The sequence below is a fragment of the Mycetomoellerius zeteki genome, unplaced genomic scaffold (assembly GCF_001594055.1).
Source record: "Mycetomoellerius zeteki isolate Tzet28-1 unplaced genomic scaffold, Tzet1.0 scaffold122, whole genome shotgun sequence".
In the NCBI taxonomy this organism is placed as follows: domain Eukaryota; kingdom Metazoa; phylum Arthropoda; class Insecta; order Hymenoptera; family Formicidae; genus Mycetomoellerius; species Mycetomoellerius zeteki.
Genome location: NW_017256147.1, coordinates 180,151 through 203,175, shown reverse-complemented (window position 1 = coordinate 203,175; position 23,025 = coordinate 180,151). Strand labels below are relative to the sequence as shown.

The 23,025-nt window shown below is 33.6% G+C and overlaps 1 protein-coding gene across 1 annotated transcript in view; it reads right to left on the bottom strand.

The window, feature by feature from the left end:
- LOC108731210 (discoidin domain-containing receptor 2) overlaps positions 1 to 22,497 on the bottom strand; it is an 83,510-nt gene extending 61,013 nt beyond the window's left edge. Inside the window, exon 1 of the mRNA XM_018461411.1 lies at positions 22,277 to 22,497. The gene's annotated coding sequence lies outside the window, so the exon portion shown is untranslated. The remainder of the gene's footprint in view (positions 1 to 22,276) is intronic.
- Between the last annotated feature and the right edge of the window lie 528 nt (positions 22,498 to 23,025).

Here is a 23,025-nt window from a genome sequence, read left to right as displayed (position 1 = left end):
TTACATTATATCCGCCGCTATGGAGAAACATGAACGAAAAGGGGACGGAGCGATCGACGCTTGCACGGTCAACGTTCTCCGCGTTGGCCGCATAGGAGCAGCGATATCGGAAACTTCGCTTTACCGAGCGCTAAGGATAGCAAGGCGTAAGCATAATCGAGATGCTGCGTGATATAATTAATAATTCTATTCAAACTTCAATTCAAATCACTCGCTATTGCAGAAAATAACGTAAGGGCAATTAAGGGTTACTGAGAAAAATTTCTGGTTGAAAATGGACAAACCAGAAAATTCTGATCATATCAATCAGTATTCTGATTATCTCAACTAGAATTATAATATACCTAATAGATTCAACCACAGAAAATTTTGATTTGTCCATTTTCAATCAGAATTCCAATTAATGCAACCAGACTCTTTTTCTATTGCAGAAGTATTATAAATCGTTTTAATTTTACGGTTAAAGGATTGGCCTAATCTTTGTAGCAAATAGGACTTTTTCAATAGAAAAAGAGTTGAACATTTATTCTTTTGATATGTACAAGAATTTGATGAGACACACGAAAAGTAGGGATGTAGTAAGTTAGTATAGTTGAATATTTCGCTATGTACCGCTCTATTAATTCCGTATCTCGAGAGGCGAAGAGCGCAGCTGCGACCGCGATACTCTGTAACACTATCAATTCTGTGGCGTGGGAGGTTGAAATGTTTACGTACGATCGGACTGCCATTTGTTACACGATAAAGTATCAGCCACAACCCCAAACTGCGAGGAAACTTCGGTAAGCGGTCGAAGGACCACTAAATATTCTCGCTGAAAATCGACCGATATTTTCTACGTTCGGTCATAACGTTGTAGCATGGCAATACTCAACGATTAATACGGATGAACAAACTTAAGAAATTAATAAATAAACCAGATACAGTTTATAAAATATTGCTGCCAATAATAAGATAAAAATACGTAATAACATTCTTTCACTTTAGAAGATATTTAAGAAAAGGTATGAATTATGAAAGACAAACTGAAATAAAAATTTGGTAATAACTACTAAGTATTGAGTGAAATAATTTCAAATATTCACTTAATATAATCAAAACTAATTTTATTCTTCCAAATATTTAATCTATTATATACCAAACTTAACAATATAACCGTTTGGTAATTACTAAATATCACAGAAAAGTAAAATTATTTTTAATTATATTAATTAAACATTTGATTGAAATCATTTCACTCAACATTTGGTAGCTCACCAAATTCTTTTCAGTGCATAAAGATTGAATGAAACATTTACATATTAATACGAAGCTTAATTTCAACGAAGCGTTTCACGATATTGTAATAAGTGTCAATTTCGCGTAATCAAATCTTTTAATGTCGGTGTTTTGCTTGCATGATAGCATTTTAGAAAGGAAAAGTCGTTTATCTGTCATGTATGTCGAATCTAGCGTAGCGCTGAAGTAGGTGTTTGTATGTTAATGTCGTTTATTATGTTTTTATGGTGCATCGCGTTTTACATGATTAATTTTGTCGTCGATACGATATATATTCGAGAAAAAAATCTTTACAAAGTGGGAATGGATTGTTTCGACCATTTTTTAGATCATTTATAAAATTGGTTTGAAAGAATAAATTGAATGCAAATGCAAAATATTACATAATTACAATATCTTCATAATTCGAGATTGCCCAAAGTTTATTACGGACGTACAGTGAAATAACATTTTAATGTAATGGCAACATCAAAGTATTAGAAATATCGAAGATTAGAGAGCTTAATTATATTATTTTACGACAAGATTTTACAAACTTTTTAAATCAACGCTGTACATATATTTTAATATTATTACATCAGAATTTATATTAATAAATTCACGGTAAATTTAATCATTAAAAGATATTAAAAGAGATTAATATTTTATTTGCATTTTGCATTTAATAATTGTTATATAAAAGCAAATTGTTATGTAAAAGCTTTGTAAAAAGCGTTTCGTTAAAATATGAGTATTGCGGATGAAACCTTTCAAAACAAGCATTCGATATAACCGCAGATGTTTTATTTTTTTTTTTTTTAATTTTATGTTAAATATGCTTTTCCGGTGTTTTATGAAAGGTCTGAATATGAAAATAACAGCGGTTATATGCAAATTATGCAATGATATGGTGATGTACAAATCATGACCGAGTTTCTCACGCTTGATCGAAATAATCGATAGCATAACAACATACAGACGTAAGAATAAGACATCCTATTTTCGTAACAAATAAAATGTGAAGTCTGCTGGAAACAGTCGTATCAAGGGAGCTGAAAGCAAACCCACAATTGTGGTGTTGTGAGACTGGTGGAGGGTGAAATAGACCAGGAGGAGCTTTTTTCCGGTGTCCCACTTCTCACGGCAATACAAATACAGTGATCGAGTCCGTGAGAGTTGCAGGATCAAAGGTTTCTCCGTCGACCTCAAGCTTCCTCCCTTTCGCCGACTCGCTCCTGGTCGCGGTTCTTGGCGGTTAAACCCGATGGTGGGGTGGCAGTGGTCTGCCGCTGCCAATGGTGGTGTAGCTACCACCACCACTACGTTAGTACTAAATTATGTAGCATAATGGTGAAACGAAGAAGGAACGCAGGAGCCGCGGAAGGAAACGAGGGAGAAAGCGAAAGAACGAAGGGCATAGAGGCGCTTTTCTCTGTTCCATTCGTCAATGTCGTGAATCGCGCTTCTTTTTAGAATATCACAATAATGTGATCCCCTTAATTCAGTATTATTAAAGTGATCCTTTTAATTCAGTATTATTTATTTTTATTTGCACGTTTTTTTTCTCGTCAAATTCTTCACGTTTAATTATATTATTCTTCCAGTTTGTGGAGAACAGAAATTCAAATGTTTTGAAGCTAATTAATAGTTTTTTAAATTAATGATTTTTATTATTTCCTACATGGTGCGTGCATGTTTATTTCTTATACATACAGTTAATATTCTTTTCCTTATATTATTCCTAAATTATTTTAGATTGTACACAATCACAGTTTACCACGTATAGGTATATCTAATTAGAATTTTATAAAAGCAAATATATGTATATTTCTGATATGTTGTGGACGTAAATAAGGCTCAGTTGTTGGTGTCACCTTGCGACTTTATTTCACGATAAGAAAACACGAAAGAAAAGTTACGAAGAAGTACGAAAGAGATACCAAAACGAGTGCAGGAATTCCTATTCTTGTGTCATTCGTCAGTGTCAGGAATCGTGCCTTTTCGTAAAGCACTGCTTTGGTATAAGTGCAAATAGTGTCGCGAATACAATCCTATTTACTTCTACCTACGCATTTTCGACCCCACATTTTATCCACGACAGGTTACAAGCTCTGACGTGATTAATTTTTTACCGTTACGCAGAATTAAAGATCCAATTGCACAGAAAGAGAAAATACCCATCTTTCAAATTCGTGTTGTTTTTCCAACATGTTTTACAAATTTTACGTTTTATTCGAAACAAGCAAATGACCATGCTATTTAATTTTTATTGTATAAAACTATTAAGTATTTTTTCAATTAGAACAGAAACAAAATTTTTTTGTCGTAGAGGAAGGTCACTGATACTGGCATAGGTCTTCTAAAGCGACAGCGCCTTATTTCTTAGAAACTAACCTTTGCACCTTATTAATACTAATAAAAACGTGATCTGTTTAGCTATTTAAAGAAATACAAACTCATAATTTTTATATATTTGTGGCTTATTTCTATACCAAATCAGCTAAAAACAAATTCTATGAATCTGAGAAGAAAATTCTTACGGTGTTTTCTTATGCGTAATTAAAATAATAGTGACTATTATTGATAATATTATGTCATTCTAAATGTTTATAGTTTCATAAATTAGTTTTCTTTACAGAATAGGATATATCTTTATTTATAGAATAGGAATGTTGGCATTATATATATATATATATATATATATTGCCTACTATGTCAGTTTTGAAGCCCATTTTGTCAGACGCTTATTGTTGCATAACTTATGAAAAGCTTAATTATTGCAAAATTGCAAACATTTATTATAAAAACTGCTTATACTATCTGATAGAAGACACTTTTTAGTTTGTATTTATGTTTTTGAAGTTGTATTTTTATCTTTTGTTTAAGAAATATTGTCTAAAAACACAAAGTGGTATCGGTGACCTTCTTCTACTATAAAAATAGAAGGGCGCAATAAGGACAGGACAAAATATAAAAAATTACAGTGATAATGCAGTCAGAATAGTATTTCAGTATCACAACGTTCATTTCTTTTCAGATCCTCATCGGTTTTCGATTTCATGAGTTTTGCGTGCGTAATTAGCGCGATTGCTATCAGTTGAAATTCGTGTCCCGACGGGAGAATTCGTGCGATGCTTCGATGTGCATGATACGTTCAGATAAACGGTTGAGTGTCGAGGGGTCAACTAACCCGATTAAGCAGGGATATTCGAAACTTACACAAACATAAAAAAGTCATTAAGATAACTTTGCAACAGTTGAACACAAGCCCAGTCGAATGGATAGAGAATGGCCGAGCAGATAGAATATGCAACAATTTATCAGATTTTCTCATTACAATGCCCAAACTTGAATTAAACAAAAATATGTCAGTTCAGTGATAGCAACAATTAATCTCACTCGAAGGTCCGCAAGGAATTTCGCCAGTTATTCCGAGCGTTTCGTGGTCATTTTCTCATTATGCCAACGGAAACGTGCATGAAATTTGGGAATCTCCGGCATATAGATATTTCTAACCGTGATTAATTATACGGGAATGAAATTCGGATTGAAGATATGCAGATAGGAAAAGTATTTACGATGTCAAAAAGAGAGAGATAAAAATAGCGTATAAAACAAACTACATTTAAAATATTTGCGCATTTTTCTAACTTACAGAAAATAATATGTTTCACAGAGCCGTACGTTATTACGTTCAACACAGTTTCTTGCTCGTGCAATTTATAATGCTTTTAAGTAGGTATATCAAGATCAGATATGCGAAAAGTTTAGATATATCCTCTAAAACAAAAGTATGCGATGAAAGATAAAATAAATAATTATATAAAAAAATAAAATTATATGCGAATTAAATTTGGTTTTATCAAGTTTACGAATATCTGATAAAAAATTGTGTCAATATGATTTACCTACGTGATTTTTTAGTTATAAGTGTCTTCATGAATTATAATTCGAAATGGCAATGGAAATATCTATGACATTTTCATAAAAGAGTTTTACCGCTGTATTTTTTTATTTTACACTGATTAAAAAAAGTACATGCAAATTGACCTTTTTATCAGTTTTAAAAGGAGATGCTGTCCCATTTCTCGAAATATTACAGAGATCCAATAACTTTTCCACGGTATTTTGGATAGCTATGCATTCCACGAGAAAGGCACATAGAAGTTATTCCTTTTAGAAAAACTAATTAATTTAATTAGTATTTAAAAAAAGAATTTCTTTTCTATACCGTTCACATATCTTACATTCTTTCGGATATTTGGAATTTATTAGAGGCTATTTTTTTTATATAAACATATTTTATAAATATTCAATATTGTAGAATATTAAAGAAATTAATTAACTAATAATATAATCAAAGAAAATAATCTTCATTAGATTACAAATAACAAAATCACACGTTGCTATTTTAATCTGCTTTGACTTCATTTTACAATGTTACGGGATAATTCATTGTTCCTGTCTGTTTCTAACCGCGTTTAACCGTCACTTGTCACTTTTTGCTCCACTTCTGCTCTGCTTTTCCCACGTAATTAATTAGGGAAGTAATATCAATAAGTATGAGCTGCGAGTTGTTTGCACCGGTTATACAATCGGCGAAAATCCTCACGAAAGTGGCGAAACTATATTGCTAAGTTTGCAAGAATTTTTTTTTCGGTTTACATTTGAGTGCGCATAAAGGTAACAGCTTTTTCCTCCCCATGCGCATAAAGGTAACAGCTTTTCTGTTTCCTTTCTCTCTTTTTTTTTAAATAATTGATACGGTTGGTACTATGAAGTAATCTCCTTGACTCCTTTTGTACATTATCGGGAATACTGAATTTTCGATATAACGCATTTTCTTAAATTGACCACCCTGTCCTTATTACTGACCTATAACTTAAAACTGACCTATAACTTCAGCGGCAAAAACCGCAGATTATACCGAGGCCATTAATTTTTCTCCGCTCTCCCCCATGTTTTTCTCTTCCTTCTCTCCTGCATCGTACAATTCCTCCCCGTACCAACCTGGTATAATTAATTTCGGGAATTACTTTGCTAATCGCTAGCATAAACTGTAATAGCGCGTGTCAGTGGCACGACTGTAATCAACGGAAATATTTATCTCCGGAACCCTTCGCTTCAATTTTAAAAATAAATAATTGGTAAATGTTTGATTAACTGCACTGTATACATAAATATATTATTAACTGTGTAATATTACAAATTTTATATAATTAATTCTATATAATATAGATAGACTATATTAAAGAAATTATTTATGGATATTACATATTTTGTGTATAAACCAGTATTCCTGCTTTAATATATAATCGTTATTCATCGATTCTTTTTATGATATTTATCGGATTACATACGAAACTTATCATGAACGTATAGTGAAGTAATGAATTAATAGTGTAGCAACATTAAAGCATTAAAAATTTTGAAAATTAGAAAGCTTGTTGTTAATTTGTTTTTCGAAAAGATTTTATAAGCTATTTTTACAAACATTTTTATAAACTTAACGATACATATAGGTATATGAAAATCGTAAGAAATCGAAAGAAATTTTGAAAGGGAAAGATCAATAATTAATATATGAGAGAAGCATTGCAATAACATCAAATATTTTAATATCTCAATTGAAATAATATTTAATTTAAATTATATTGGTATATCAGAGTACATATTGATTATCATTATTTCGTCGAAGTGCATGATAATGTGTAGATCTCAAAAGATAACCTCTTCAGAATGATGATCAAGGTTACGTTACCTAGGCACCTTTGCATCCTGCAATATCATTTGAGAAAGGAATATGAGTCGCGTTCTTGGAGGAGATAAGTATTTTCGCGCATTTTTCTAACAGTATCGCTCTAAAAGTACCGACTGCCGCGTCTGAAAGTATTTTCCTCCATAGTAGTAATGAACATTACGTCTTTTCAGACGTCATTATGGGTCTACGAGATTAAAACCGAGGAAGAAAGGCGGTATATACGCCGGTGTTGAGGCGGAAGGGTCTGCATGGTTCGGCGCTCGCCAGTGCCATTAGTTCACGTCAGAAGCCGCGTAATTCGTACAAAGTATCCCGTTATGACTATTTACTTTTCCCCACGCACTTTTCCAACGTTTCCACGTCCGTGCGCGGATGATTAATCTTGCGGGAGTTATGCACCTCTAAATATGGATCTCAATTTGTGTCTGTCACTTACAGAGGCTTAATCGTTCGAAATTTAGTCAGATAGATGATCAGCGGCAATATCGAGAAAAAAAAATTAAAAGTCTCCACGAGCAAAATCAAGATTATCACATGTATATATTTTTTTTATATCATAAATTATACCTTAATTTGTAAATTTAATTAAAGGTGATTTTTGTATCATAGTTGTGCATACAGTACAACCTCAAAATACAGCTCAAAGTACATTTAAAAATAAAATTTTAAATAATTTGAAATAACTTGTAATCTTAAAATAAAAAATGCAATTTAGAAAAATGTATCAAATTAATGAAAATAAATGCTTGGTTAAATATTTTTGTCTGATGAAAAATGTAGAATGTATATTATATTGTTCTACGCACATGTAATTAATTCGATGCATTATGCAGTTACAAGTGCATGAACGTGTTTTCTTTATAAGCTCGAAAGTAATTATTGCACGGCAATGTTATATTATGTATAATTATAAATGTGCAAATTGTTATAAAAAATATGAGCAAAATTCAACAAAATGTGTTCTGAATTTATAGAAACAGAAGATGCGGATCTCACATTTATGCAATTATTTTATATGTTAACAATATTATAGTATTTTGCTATTTCGAGAATGAAGAAATTTATGTTTCCGAGAAACCCATGGAAATGGGGAAACCTCGATCGATCGTTATCACGCCGGCAAAGCCCGAGTTTGTCGAAAGACGATCGGCGAACAAATTTCGTGGTGACTAGCGTGGTTCAAATCGAGTTTAAAGTTTCGACGAGTAGTCCCACGGATGTTAAGTACGTCTAACTGGCGCTTAACTCCCGGAAGGTGCGACGGCTCTTCCTTCCGTCAGATTAGAGCTGCTGTGAAACATCGAATTAGTATCCCGTCAGTTTCCGCGTTTCCTTCATATATGATAAATACTTCATATATGTGTATTTCCTTCGTATATGCTACGCGCTATTTTTCTCAAAGCTACCTACATTTTGTTTTAACAATTTTCTGAGCCTATTATACACCCGTTATATTTATTAAAATTTTAATTGAATTCTGAAGTTCCATAAAACAAATTTATGTGACGAAAATAAAAAATATATTCTTGAATATTATTAATCACTGCACAATTGTAAGTAGATTTTCTTTGAAATATTCAATATTTACGTTTCATTATTATATATGTAATTTTGTTTTTCATTCTTTTTCTTTCTTTTACTTATCTTATCTTTGATACGAAAGACAAAATACGAAGACATATTTATTCACCGTTTATTTTTGAATAGATTTTTTTATACAAAGTACGAGTTTTTTAATGTAGATAGCACGAAAATATTTTATTTTATGCAAGTCCACACACGTACACCCATTCAATTTTAAAATAGTTTTATCTGCGATCGTATAAGACGTGTTGCGATCGAGCGAGAGTAACCACAAGGAATATCAAAATATAAAGTTTTGACCATCCTTGCTTTGTCGATACATCAAATTTATGTAGTTGGTATTTTAAACTATCTTAGACTTTTACTTCTGTAATGGTATTGATTTTCGGTTTAGGACTGTTGTACATGTCAAAAATATATCCTAAATGAGAAACTATCCATAAGTAATATTAATATCTATAAAATTATAATGGCATCATGAATATTTAAGTGTAATACGTCATGCATGTCTTTTAATGTCTGATTGAAAGTTTAAATTAAGCCACAGATTAATTCATAAGTAATTAACATATGAAACTTTTGCATCAATTTATTTATTAAAACAGGAGCTGTACTTATTACGACTTAAATCTTTTTAAACGCTTATAATTTCGAATAAGTTGTCTTTCCATTAATTTTAAACAAAAAAATTATAGAAGAAACGTGATACATAAAAAAGATGTACTCGTATAGGGCAACCGAAAAGATTCTATATTAAATATAAAATTTTATTTGGTGTAATATATAATATTAAAGACTGACTTATTTATCCAATTTATAAATTTCATTAACAGAATAATAATAAGTAATTTGTTGAATAAATAATTTTTAATTTTTAATTATATATTTTCTAATTTTATTATTCTTATATCTAATATATTTCTTAAGTATAAAAAGAATAGAAAATAAAAGATTTATAAAACTGCGTTATACCTACGTTTCAAATATAATCGATTTTGTTCCAAGATCTATAGTAAAATCTGTGTCCTAATCTTTTTCATCTATTCCATCATATTGCATTTGTGTGATATCGTTTGCTGTGTTATACTACATCAGCATAATCGAGATGCGAGATATAAGTTCCTTTTTCTTTCTTGTTTTCCCGGGGAGTATTTGAGGATATTTATATCATCACCATAACACTATGGGGCGGTAGTTCGTGTCGGGCGGCTGGTCGCAGGAACTTCGTTATTGCATATTATTACATTTTCTCGAGCGAATACTAGCAGTATATCGAATTTAAAGTTTAGAGAACTTCTCCAAATGTTAAATTCGCCTAAAGCGCTGCTTGAACTCCTGTAAGAGGTGTGACACTCCTCGTCATCGTCCATGTCAGATTAGCGATGTTGCGAGACACCAAATTACCTTCGTGTTACTTTTCGCAGTAGGTAACGGTAGTCCTGCGCACTATGGAAATAATGCACACGTCTACACGTATAGACGTGGATTGGCATTCCATTGTCCGTCCGGCACGTCAAAGGCGCATAACGTGCAAGCGAATACCATATGTGTTTTCCAGCCAATTAGGCCGCTCTATTTTTTTTAAATTTACCGCGGCATGAGGCAGGATTTTTTTTATTCTTGTCAATGAAATATCGCCAGCAAAAGAAGTTCGCGAGATACATGAATGATTTATAAATTTTTTTTTTATAAACATGCATAATAACATTTAAAAGAACGCATTTTCAGATCATTTTGTTTCTCTACGTTGCGAGCGGAGAGGTGGCTTTTAGCGACTTTATTTTGAAAAAATCTGCCAGGGATTCTTGAAACGTGAAACTGTAAATATTTTCTACAGCAACATTTATATCGCTCAGTGTACGGTGCTCTCGGAAAAATTGTTGTTCCGCGGACTAGATAAGCTATTCTATATTTGAATACGATTTTGAACTCGTTTCACCTAGCGGTACGATATCAGGAATCAGGACTGCGGTAAAACTGATTAATATGTCTCGTTTTAAAATTTATTCGGATTGATTATTTTTATTTAAATCATCTAAAAACGATTTTTAAGTAATTTCATAGTTTTAAAAGCTGCGCCAAATACTTCTTTTTTATTTAGTATTTAGTTTTTTAAAATTATATTTATACATCTAGAAATAATGTCTGAAAAGTACGGACGTTTTTTTTCCATTTTTATATTTTATGTCTGCGTCATAGTTTGTTATATTTACTTCCAATGGGGAATTTAAATATTGGAATGATACGAGTACTGACATACATAGCTAAAATAAGAAATATCATTCTTTCTATATTTTAAACAGACATATGTAACATTTTGCTGTAAATGTTTTTTTTTTTCGGGCATATGATGTCGGTATATTGTAACTATATCATAACGCATAACAAATAGAATTATCTCATGACACATGACATCTAACAATATTTTTCTATTCTGATTGACGTGAGTGTAGGTATATTAGAGTGCACCTTGCACTGGCACAAAATCTAAAGAATTTCATTCATTCTGCTCTTACGTTTCCCATACCTTTATCAGATTGTTTCCGATTGCCAGTCCGCGATCGATCGTATCCGACTATCGTGATTCTTTGGCCTCGGCGGATAGATATTGGCGTCGATAAGGCCGCTGCAGATTTCGTGCCGCGGCGTGATTGCCCGAGGATGATATCTGGAAGAGCAACCGAGCTGGCTTTTGCCCCGTATATGGAACATTTCGCGCGAGATTTTACGAAGATTCGCTCCAGAAACGTCTCAGAGATCATATAACCGTCGAAGACGATTTACTTTGCAGAGAGGTCACGTATTACGCTCAGTATTTTTTCTTCTTGCGATTCACTGAACTGTTAATTAGCTAGCTTCTATATAATTACCGAGTTTTATGCGCAAGCTATTCAAATATTGTCCCCGCATATAATTTGCAATAAACAGTTTGAAATATTATCTAAGCCTATTTATAAAGGATAATTTCAAATATTTCGCATCGCTATATTTACTAATGCAGTTTATTTAGTATTAGCGGTAAATAGATTATTTTTATTACATTTGCCGTGGTACGGGTCTTTATATTTGCTAAGCAATCGGTATGTTCTTTATCCTTACGGTAACTATTTGAGAAAACTCTCATAACAAGATTTTGACTTGAAAGAAAATTCTCATTGAAATAGCAATTTACGTAGCTTGCAAAAACTTTTTCTTTGCAAGCGTATTACGTTACAGAATGCCCATAGTCCATACTACACTAAATAGTCCAAGTTTTGCTTTAGGATAAAGATATAAAAAACGGCAATAACTGGGAATTTACGGTTCCTATAAATTTTACATTCGTGATTTTAATAGTGATCAACTTTTTTCACACAAGCTAATTGTAAGTTAAATTAATATAAAAAGGAAAATTATAAAAATTCAACTATGTCAGTAAAAAATAATATTCAATATTTTATTTTATGTATCACCGTTACTTTTTTCGATCGTATTTTATACGTGTTTAAAACAAAGTTTAAATAGGGATAAAAATAAGGGAAAAATTTGCGTACAATTCGTAAAATGTATTTTCTCTTTGTCCGTTTTTGGAGCGGTTATGTATCATGTGGTATTGGTTTTACCACCGCCGACAAAACAGTTATTTTGCACTCATAACTAAAATTAAATCGGCTTCGGCGTTTAGTTAATGCAGATTCATGCTCACCGGTTTTCGCGGCTGCATGTGCGTTTTTGCCGGCGTAGCGTATTCTAGATTGCTAATAAAATTAAGTTCTGCCGACCAATACTTTCGCGTCAGCCGTGAAATATTTCCTTGCGCCGAGTTTCCAGAGGGGATGGGAAAAAGGGGCATTAGCGTTGCGCGATTCACCGATATGATTCAAGCATTTTTCAGCACGAGGAATATCGAGTTAAATTTAATGCAATTTCACGTTACATTATTCCGATAATCTTATCGCGCGTCATTGCCCATTAAACTTATGAGGAAGGCTTTTATCCTTTGCTCGTCCACGTCGCGCCGACTAATTAATTTATTACATTAGCCGGCAGAGCTGAGAATTATTTATATAATATCGTTACCGCGTATAAATATATGCTATCGATCGCAATGTTATTATTACGAGAATTGTTATTATATAATACGCAGACTCTCTCTTAGAATCACTTATTTATGTCTATTTTTACTCGTAGTTTTTCTCGAGAGAAATAGAAAAAGAATACAATTTTATTTTGTTCCAATAAAGCCGCAACTAAAAATATAATTTTATTTAATCGAACGAAGATGTAACACGGAAGTTATATATAATTTTGAATGTATAATCGAATTTTAAATAGCTGGCTTAAATATTTCTACTCTTGCAATAAAGAAATGTTTAGTTATATAAGTATAAATTAAAATTTGTCCTTTCGTGTATAGCACATATAAAAAGATATTTTAAACAATTTGTATATTTTTGCTTTTACAGATTTACATTCTTTAAAATGTGTATGTGCGTGCGTGCGTGCGTGCGTGCGTGTGTAATTCAAATTAATATAAGAATTTCACAGAATATAAAAAAGATTACGTTAAGATTATTATTAATAAAAACTTAAAATAATGTCTAACATCATTAAGATCACCACAATGCACAGTATTGAATTAAAACGTTATTTATAATGTGCATATATCAGTGCACACAATACGCTCGTGAGATTCTGAATTTATGTATCATTCAATATATATCTGCTTGCAAATATTGATAAAAGTACTAAGCATTGGCCATTAGCCAGATCAGATTCACATGCATTTGATGTGTGAATGTATGTCAGCAATAGAAGGAAATGATCTCCTTTATGCTATTCTATGCTGACGTCTTGAAAATGAACGCATGGCTGTGTCTATGTTAGAAAGCAATTTAGCTCGAGCGACGACTATTCTACACCTAATTGAAAGCAGACATTGTTCAGAGATGGTTAGGCGTGATGGATTAAACGCTCACGAGGGATTTGACGCATTGAATATTTTATTCTAAAGATATTGAGTTGAGTGTTTTTATTAATGTTTTCTCTTAAAGTAGTTTATAAATTCATGTTAAATAATAAATATTAACTAGAATAATTTTCATTTAATAAATAATTTTCATAAATTGATGTTGACGTACGGCACACGCTTTACTATAATTGTTCTATAAACAATTCTATTAACGAAAATTAACTTTTTAAATCAATAAAATTCATTAATTAAATTATTTTAGTAAAAGATAATATAAAAATCTTTTTCATTGCAATTAATTTAAAAATTAAAGTCATGGAGAGAAAGATGGAAAGAATATTTAGCGTGACGTTCAGTGCTTTGCCACTGAACTTTTTAATTAGTAATGAAATCAACATTTAAACTTTGCGCTTGGTAGGAATATCTAGTGATTGCTCTTTTAATTGTTATGTGATGTAAGAACCTTAATGTATAATGAACGCTCGGATATCGTGAGCAGTCTAACGATCGGGATGAGTCGACAAGGGGAGAACTTTAATACTCTTGAGTGAGCTTCAAAGTCGATTTTAAACTATTGTTAAAGGACGCGTATTACCGACGATATTGAATGGTATTTTTGACCACTTGGAAGAGTTTACACAAAAGCATGACTGGCAAAATTTATTTGGAACAATATAGATATATTGCGAAAGTAGTTCAAATGCGATATTTTTCACGAATGTGCTAAAATAATGAGTTATTTTGACAGTAAATGTGTAAAGTTTTAAAGCACTATAGATTTCAAACATCGATTTTAACAAGAGCTTGGAAATTCAATTCCCCGCATCGTTTTTTAAAATAAATAACTCGTATAAACACGTCCGCATCAAAATTCGTCTATGAAAATTATTGTGAATGATATCATGTATTTTTATGCGTTAGGAACAACTCTACACTCTGATGTTCGTTTACGTGAACATTTATTTTAAATTTCGGAGACTTGATTCTCACGCGGATGGACGTGCGCGAGTTCGCAGATCGTTTTGCGGCTGCAGAGTGCTATTCCGATTTCCGACATAAGTGGATATCGTCGAACGATTTTAACGAGGCAGACGATCACTAACCCGAAGTACGGAAGTTCGACATACTCGAGTGAGCCTGAAGCTTGTCTTAAGCCGTTATTACTCGATTCGCCTTACACGGAGCTTCCAAGTCCACTTACGCGGAAAGTGGAGCACGAGTTGATTCCATGCAATATTCCATCCAGAAGGTCTTATCACATATGTGTGTCGCAATACTCGGCGATTGACCGTTCAAATTGTCACGATAACGACGTCGCATCATGACAGTCGACTTTTACTGCGCGTGCAACGATGAGATCATGTTCAAAGCAGTCGAGATTCACTGTAGTGATGTTATAACGAGCGCTATAATAATGATCTTTGGAGACGTACGACAATGAATGCACTGAACGTACGTTATAATGGGAAATGATGTAGATAAGAGACCTCTAACTAATTTCGCAGATCGTTTTACCGGAACATCGCGCTGATCTACGAGAGCCGAATGATAGTCCGGTATCGTGGAACGGCTTTAACGAGGCAGACAGGCGCTTCTAGTTCGCAAGCTGGGAAGTTTAACAACCTCGGAGTGAGCTTCTAGCGGATCTTAAACCCTTATTACGGTACACGTACATCGGTAAGACAGCTTTCGAAAGTCTGACCTCTCGAACAAAGGCTTTATCTGTCGAGCACAGAGCAAGTTGGACGTAGATCCATCCGGTTGGCCATAATCTTACTGGTCAAACTCGCCTTTGTGTACTATTACAATATATTCTCTTATGAAATTACTCTTTGTTTTCTTATTATTACTATCGCATAATAATTGTCAAGTATTGTATAATACTATCGCTTAATAATTGTCAAGAATTCGATTTTTATAAAATAATAGTAAAAAAGATTCTAGAGAATATTAATCAAAGAGATGAAATGCCTATAAGAACCTATATTAGCTTTTCGTGTGTTTTTCTAAAAATTTTAATGAATTTAAATATAATTTCAATATAAACGTTTCGACCAATAATTTTGAATTATCTTCAGTACAAATGATTGTCAATTCAAAAGATTGCATATTAATGCATATCGTTGTGGAAGTTTATACATATAAATGTTATGTTCTCATAAAAATAATGCATAGGAGAAGTTGGAAACAATTTAAAAAATCGAATCATTTATGTGCGACACATTCGCTTTCAACAGCATAAAAGAGCGAATTATCACGAAAACGATCGCACGATATCTCATCATTATTTTAATGTGATTTTTATAAAAATCGCTGAATTGTAACAACGGTTCAATTATTAAATACGCAAATCTTGCACGCAACATCGCATGATAGTATTTAAAAGGCGCTGGCGTATAATGGATTTGCTGGTGGCAAACGAGTAAGAGGAGTTTATTAACTTTTAGCCGTCTAATCTTCTCGCACTGAACTTCTGATGAGAACTATAACGATGAATAGACCGTGGAAAATGAAAACCAACGAGGGGATAGTCGTACGTGTCGCGAATAACGGAAAAGCTCGACTGCTTGTTGCCTCGAAGTGGACTAATGACGCGGCAAGTTGGACTAATCATCGCCAGGCTATCGATGGTGATCGATGGATAAGGAAGTAATACAAACGGAAATCGAGAATCAACATGGTTATTAACAACAGGAAACAAAACATTTCCTTAATCATTCACATGGGGATGTTCAGCTACTAGAAATTTAATTATCTTAATTTGTTTGAGAAACACACTGTAGAATATACTTTTTTAGTCGTATTAAATATAATTAATATTATATGTAGCTTCTACAATCTATACTTATTGTTAGATATAATCTCTTAATAATTGCTTGAATAAATATGTTTTTTTTAATCCTTAAGAACACGCGGGGGAATCAAACTGACTCAGACGCATGAATAAATAAACGTTTCTCCGTTACATTTTCATTTGCAACAGCACTTTTAGTATCTTCCTTTCACAGTTTTATTCTTGCATCTAGTGAAGTAGCACCGAACGCTCAAGAATTTTAGCAATAAATAGCAGTTTTTGTATTCTTTGAGTCACTTGAGCACGTAACTTTCTGTAGTTTAAATCAATATATTGTTTAACATTTAACTTGTATATTATGTGTTATTTTTATGAAATAATAATTGAAACTTTTTATAAAATTTATAGTTAAGGAAATTTTGTGCCTATGTGTGGGTGCAATATTGATGTAGTTATTTTAAAATTATCTTATGTGCCGATTTTAAACATTCTGCTCATTATAACTAAAAAAAATTGTGAAAATTATAAAATAGTGGAGAACTTTTCGACTCAGTTCCGCTCTATTTATTCACGAGCATTGTCGAGAAAGTTATTAAACATCCAGTATAATTATGAAAAATATGTTTTTATATATATTAATATTTTACATAATATTTTAATTTTCCTTATTTAATTTTTAAAACAAAAACACATTTAGTTTTTTGGAATAATATTTATGATATTATGAATAATTTCCAGTTTAAAAAAAAATAATAACATTCTCTTTGTCATTGATATTTTGTTATTTTCTAATAATAAAAATGTTATTGATATTTTTATTTATTTTTTGGAAGAATTACTGTAAAAACAGAATGTGCAAGTAAACAAATAATGTACAAGAAAATGGTGCAATAATATTACGTTATTTTCGGAATTATTGCTAGTTTTAAACAGCCACATTATTTAAATAATATTTACATACTTTGTGTAGTTATACTTTAAGTACAATAATAATTAAAATGTATTCGATAATTTTTATCGCATAACTTATAAGTTATGAATTTACGGATCAAAATATTACGTAAAGAAATATTTTTAAAAATATGAATTTCTTTTAATTTCTAATTAAAAATCATTATTTTATTCTTTTTATGACATGCCTTAGTTTGTAACTATTTATAAGTTTACATATAAAAAATAAATTAATTAAAATACAGGTCAAATTGACTCCCACGCGAGCACTTACGTCAAAAAGGATCACGCGAGTCCTTAAGGGTTAATTACGAAATTTAAATTTATACTTGAGCAGCATTTTATAGTAAAATCAATTTGATCATAACCGAATATAAATATAATTTTTTAGAACATATATATATAAGTTTGAAGAATAATTGTATTTCACTAATCTTATTAATTTAAACTTTAATTTGATTTAATCTCTTAATGCGATAGCTAGCACGTACCTAATGCTACTAACAGTAATAATCCGTCCATAATAAATGCTACCGACTTTTATACACAATGAAAATAGTAATTATCTCATCGTCGATATGTTAAGAGGCATTATTAATAATTGGAGAATACAACGAGATTTGCATTCCGCATATTGTATTGGCGGGCACAATATCTGGATATTTACGCTGAAGCAAAATGAACTGCGCCAGTTATCGCAATAGTTAGGGATCGTGTTTGTCAGTCTAACGGAGTGCACTAGTTACGGTCGGACAGTATTTGTTCACGTAGTTATTTACACAATCGCGAGGCTCATGTGGACGTTTCTTGTTAATTGTTGTTTTGACGAAAATAAAGATGCACGATGCAATTATGCAGATAAAATGACGTCTAGTCGATATACGTCGCAGATGTGACGAATTTCGCTACGTTCGTGATTATCGATTATAGCTGGTATACGAGATACCGTCATCATGTCTTAAATTTTATTTACGGAGCAATAAATTCTACACGTTAGTAATGATCGGCAGGCATTACGAATCGATAGGTGCAACAGATGGCGTCAATCAAAATCAAACTGGCACGTGCACAAATTTACTTTACAAGTCTATGGTACGTGTGACACTTTGAGGAAATAATTAAATGACGCGCCGACGATAAACTATTATGTCACGAATATGTTTAAATGGGGGAATTATCGCCTTTTGCGTTAACGGTACTTAGGAAAATACGACAATCACAAATTTCGATTAGACTACAAGTTTATTCAATTGTGGATATATTTTCGCAAAATTTCAGCAAAATTATTTAAAAAGGCGAAAATATTGTACGAAATTATTGTGCGTAAAAATAAAAGCTATAATTGTATTTCTTGAGAATTTTTGAATGTTATAATGATTGATTTTCAAATTTTTCCCAGTTTTCCAATCAACATGCAGCAATATCCAAATAATCAGCAGCATGCGTTCACATCGATGAAACGAATATAAATAGAACATATTTCACGTTGTGTAATTGCCGAATTGCATTTTTGCACAGGTAAAATGATATCTATACATATCCGCAAGCAAGAGAAAACGTTTCTGGTGTAAAAAACAAATTTTGTATGCTTTCTCATATGCGAGACGTATTTATGCAGGAGAATATGAATAAACGTGTAACACACGACCCAGTTTTTTTTAAAGCAATTCCGTTGTGCGGGGCATTATGTTATCGTTGTATCTCCGTATAACACACTCTAACAGTCACTGTTAGAAGTTAAAACTCGGTAAAAAAAAAAACTGCGCAATCAGTCGTGTTGTTAGATGACAAAATGTGATGCATCCATATATATTCAAAAGGGAAATAATAATAACAATCAATCATTAAATCATGCAACCGTGACATTGCCTGTTATGAGAAATTCTAAATATCTCATTATATTTATTAATATCGCCACATGACCTGCAATCCTTTGCAAAACCAGAAACTGCTTTCTGATTTTCCGACTTGCTAAAATAGAGACCGCCATCCAATTCGCGACTGTACATGACAATAAATTGCATTCGCAACTGGCTTGAAACTTTGTACATTCCGTGACGTGACATTGGCATTAAACGCCATCGAAGTATACCGCCATTCGCACGTGTGCGTCTCGTGCACGAGTACGCAGTCACCTAGGACGTTGCTGACTCTGTGACACGGATTGAAACGTTATTTGCCGAGGTAGGCGGTGTCCTCGAAACATCGCTTTAAAGTCGTACTCGCGGCTAAAGTAAATTTCGCGTGTCCCAAGTGCGGCACCAACTACGACTGGATGTTCAGCAATGAGTAAGCGATGCGTGAAGCTACGCCGTACAGGCGTCGCGCCCGGGAGCAACCCCTATTTGTATTACCGCACCGCACAGCCATAGTGCATACCGCATACTAAGGTTAGACATATGTACAGTCACGAATGTACAAATGTCGCAATCTAATATCGCATTCAAGTCTACGTGTATTTCGGAAGTGTAGCCTTTTATTCTTCGCGACGCGAATGCGACATCTTGATCATTCGCGTCTTGGTTTGCGCGCGCGTTGATTAAACGAATTATGTGATACATATATCTATGCGCGTTCGTGAGTAGATATATGTAATAATTTGCAGGGTTTAAATGCTATTGTTTGCCGCTAGATGATTGTGACAGTTAAATTCGCAACTGTAGTTTCGCATCTCCCGGTATCTTCTTCGCGACAATCGAGTAAACGTTTTAAATAATTTATGTGAGAACTCCGTATATGTGAGTGGACAATACAATGGAAGCCTGCGGCTTTTAATCGTAACTGCTAGCTTAACCATCCGGCGAATTCGTCGACATATCCGACACTGAAACCGTTTTCATGTAATCCTCGAAACTCCATACCCCTCGCTTATTTTACACGCACGTCCGATTACTTCCCATCGCTTGGTGCCAGTTATTTATCGCTTACATTCATTCATCTAGATATTGTCCCTTTTCTTGAATAAATCGAGGCATCTCAAAATCGATAAAAAAGTTTTCGATTCCTCAATCTGTATTCTATAACGCTGATAAAGTCGTATCATTTTTTTTGTTAAAGCTGACGTGAAACTCGATTTGGTTATTAATATCAGTTTAAATGGAAACGATCCCGCTGAAAATGAAAGAATCTTCATAAGAGAGCTAATTATGTACGTAATTAATACGGGCGATGTTGAATATTAAATGAATATTAACACATATACCCGTTGTATTTATGAGAATCATAATAGGTTCGCAACAGTTGGCAATTTCAATCATCCTTTTACGCCAAATATTATTGGATTTCCTCCAGGATATAAACAAACTTTAATTTAGGATTTCAAGATTTACAATGAATTATTCAAATTAAATATGCTACATTTAAGTTACGCTATTAATTGGCGTTTCACTGTTCTGTATCATAATAATGAATTTTTGATATAATGAGACAAAATACGAAATTTTTTTCTATACGAGATATGCTACTTTTCATATATCAATTCGACAATTAACTTAAAAGTAATTTTGAAGATAAGTTTTTTTAGACTGACAACTGAATTTATGATTTGAAAAAGATTGTAAATTGGCTTTTTAAGCAATATAAGCTTTAGGAAAGTAAAACATTACTCTTTATTAAATTTTGATTCGATTTTATTTAGGTAGACTTTTTTAAGATTACAAAGGTATTTTAAAAAATGACGTTTCTCGATATTTATTAAAAGTCATCTTCAAATTGGTCATTTTCATTTAAAAAAAGTTGTCTTCAAATTGATAAATAACTGTATACGTAAAAATACAAATTTGTCATGTACAGAATGATCTATATAACTTATTTAACGCCTCTGAGAGAAATCGTGATTTATAAAGAACACGTCAGGCCAATGCAGAAATATAACGCCGCGTATCTGCATTGTAGTGTTTACTAGCCGATTTGCTCACCCTCATCGAAACACGGGCGATAGGCGAGCGCGTGTTTCCGCAACGGACTGCTCCGTTGGATCCTTACATGCGAAATCCAGAATAGCGATCAATGAGTGGCACGCGGCGAGGGTCTGGCTTGAAGCGGGACTGGCACCGAGGGGGAGGAAAACAGGCGGCTGAAGGTTGGCCACGGCATTCAACGGGGCTAACTCTATCCTGGCAAATTACATTTCCATCCCGCTACGTGATAGGTGCAGCAAACATGCCCGTCAACGTCCGACCGAGTTTCTCGCTGATTAGTTACACTCGACGTGGATTATATTTCCAAAGCAATTAATTAACAAAGTTCCGGCGAGTCGCGTATGTCCGTATCGTACTGTACGACCGTACTCGTGGACCGTGCCTGCGATGTGGAGGTCGCAAGCAACTGAAAGAGAATGTCGGGGTATACAAGAGGTAGGAGAGGAATGAAATTTCTTGCGGTGGAACGTGCGAGGGAAACCACTATGGGTAGACTTGTCGGAGTATTACGGTTCGCCCTAATGGAAACTGTCACTGAAATGTCCACGGTAAAGCCGTCCGGGCTGACCAATCATGCATTTGCCTACTTGCTGATATACACGGATGATGTAGCACCCTTTATTGACAATGGTTATGCTAATTTGCGTAAGTAAAGGTAGCTTGGTAGGTAAAGCATATTCGGCTTTTGCAAGTTTTTAAAATTTTTCTTTTTAAATTTGCGAATTTATTTTATTTAGAGGGAAAATCTCTCTCTCTCTCTCTTGACAAAAATACTGAGAATATAATAATCAGCAGCTCAGAGCGTATAGTTTTGTAAATATTCCATCATAAAAAAAATTGTGGATAACTTAACGTTTATGCGGCAAAATATCAAATTGAATTTCGATAGAATTGATACGTTTGAAATAAGATACTCTGATACTAGATATTTTAACTGACGGTACCATCAGTTGCCCTTGATCATAGTTTAAAATTCGTAGCTATATTCTAGTCTGCATGTTTATACATGCATTACGCATCACTTGAAATTTCAAGAGACTTCATCCACTTTTACTCACCGAATCAGCAGATCTGCCGGCGTAAAAGTACAGTCTGTCCGGAATCGTTATCCTTCGTGTGTCGCTGCACATCCGATCACCTCAAGATCGCTCCAATAGTGCGCAATGATGATGCATCTGTCGACGAAAGATCATTACCGACACGATATCGGTTCTCATCCTACCTCACCTTATCTCACGTTTTCTCTCTGCCTAATCGGTACACCGAAATTTTTGTGGCGATAAATATTCCTCGTTTTTTTTCTCTCAACGTAACTTCAAAAACTTGCGCGATGCAACATGCGGAAAGGGCAGGAGAATGAAAGAGAGGGACAAGGAAGAAACGATGTTACACGCGCGGTTGCCAGTCGCAGACTGAACTCGCGATCTGCGAGTAGCATCGATTTCGGTGGAGGGGGCAGGACTAGGACGAGGAGGAGGGAGCACCGTGGAACGTAGTAGGGACGGACGCTTGGCGTCAGACAGGTGAATCGAAGGACGAGGAGTGCGACGAAAGGTATAGTCAGGCTATCCGCGCCAAGCGAGCGGACTTGTATCGCCTAACTGGCCGGTGACTACTGTGAGTAGTAAGCGTCAGGATAAGCTTTGCCAAGCGACTACTGCTGGTCGCGTCGGAGCAAAAAGGGTTAACACCCCGCATAAGCGATTCAGTTGGGTGGCTGACCAGGCACGCACAGCAACTACTAACCGGGGAGTATTTCTATACACAGATACGATTTCCGAGGAAAATATCCATTACTTTCTATCGA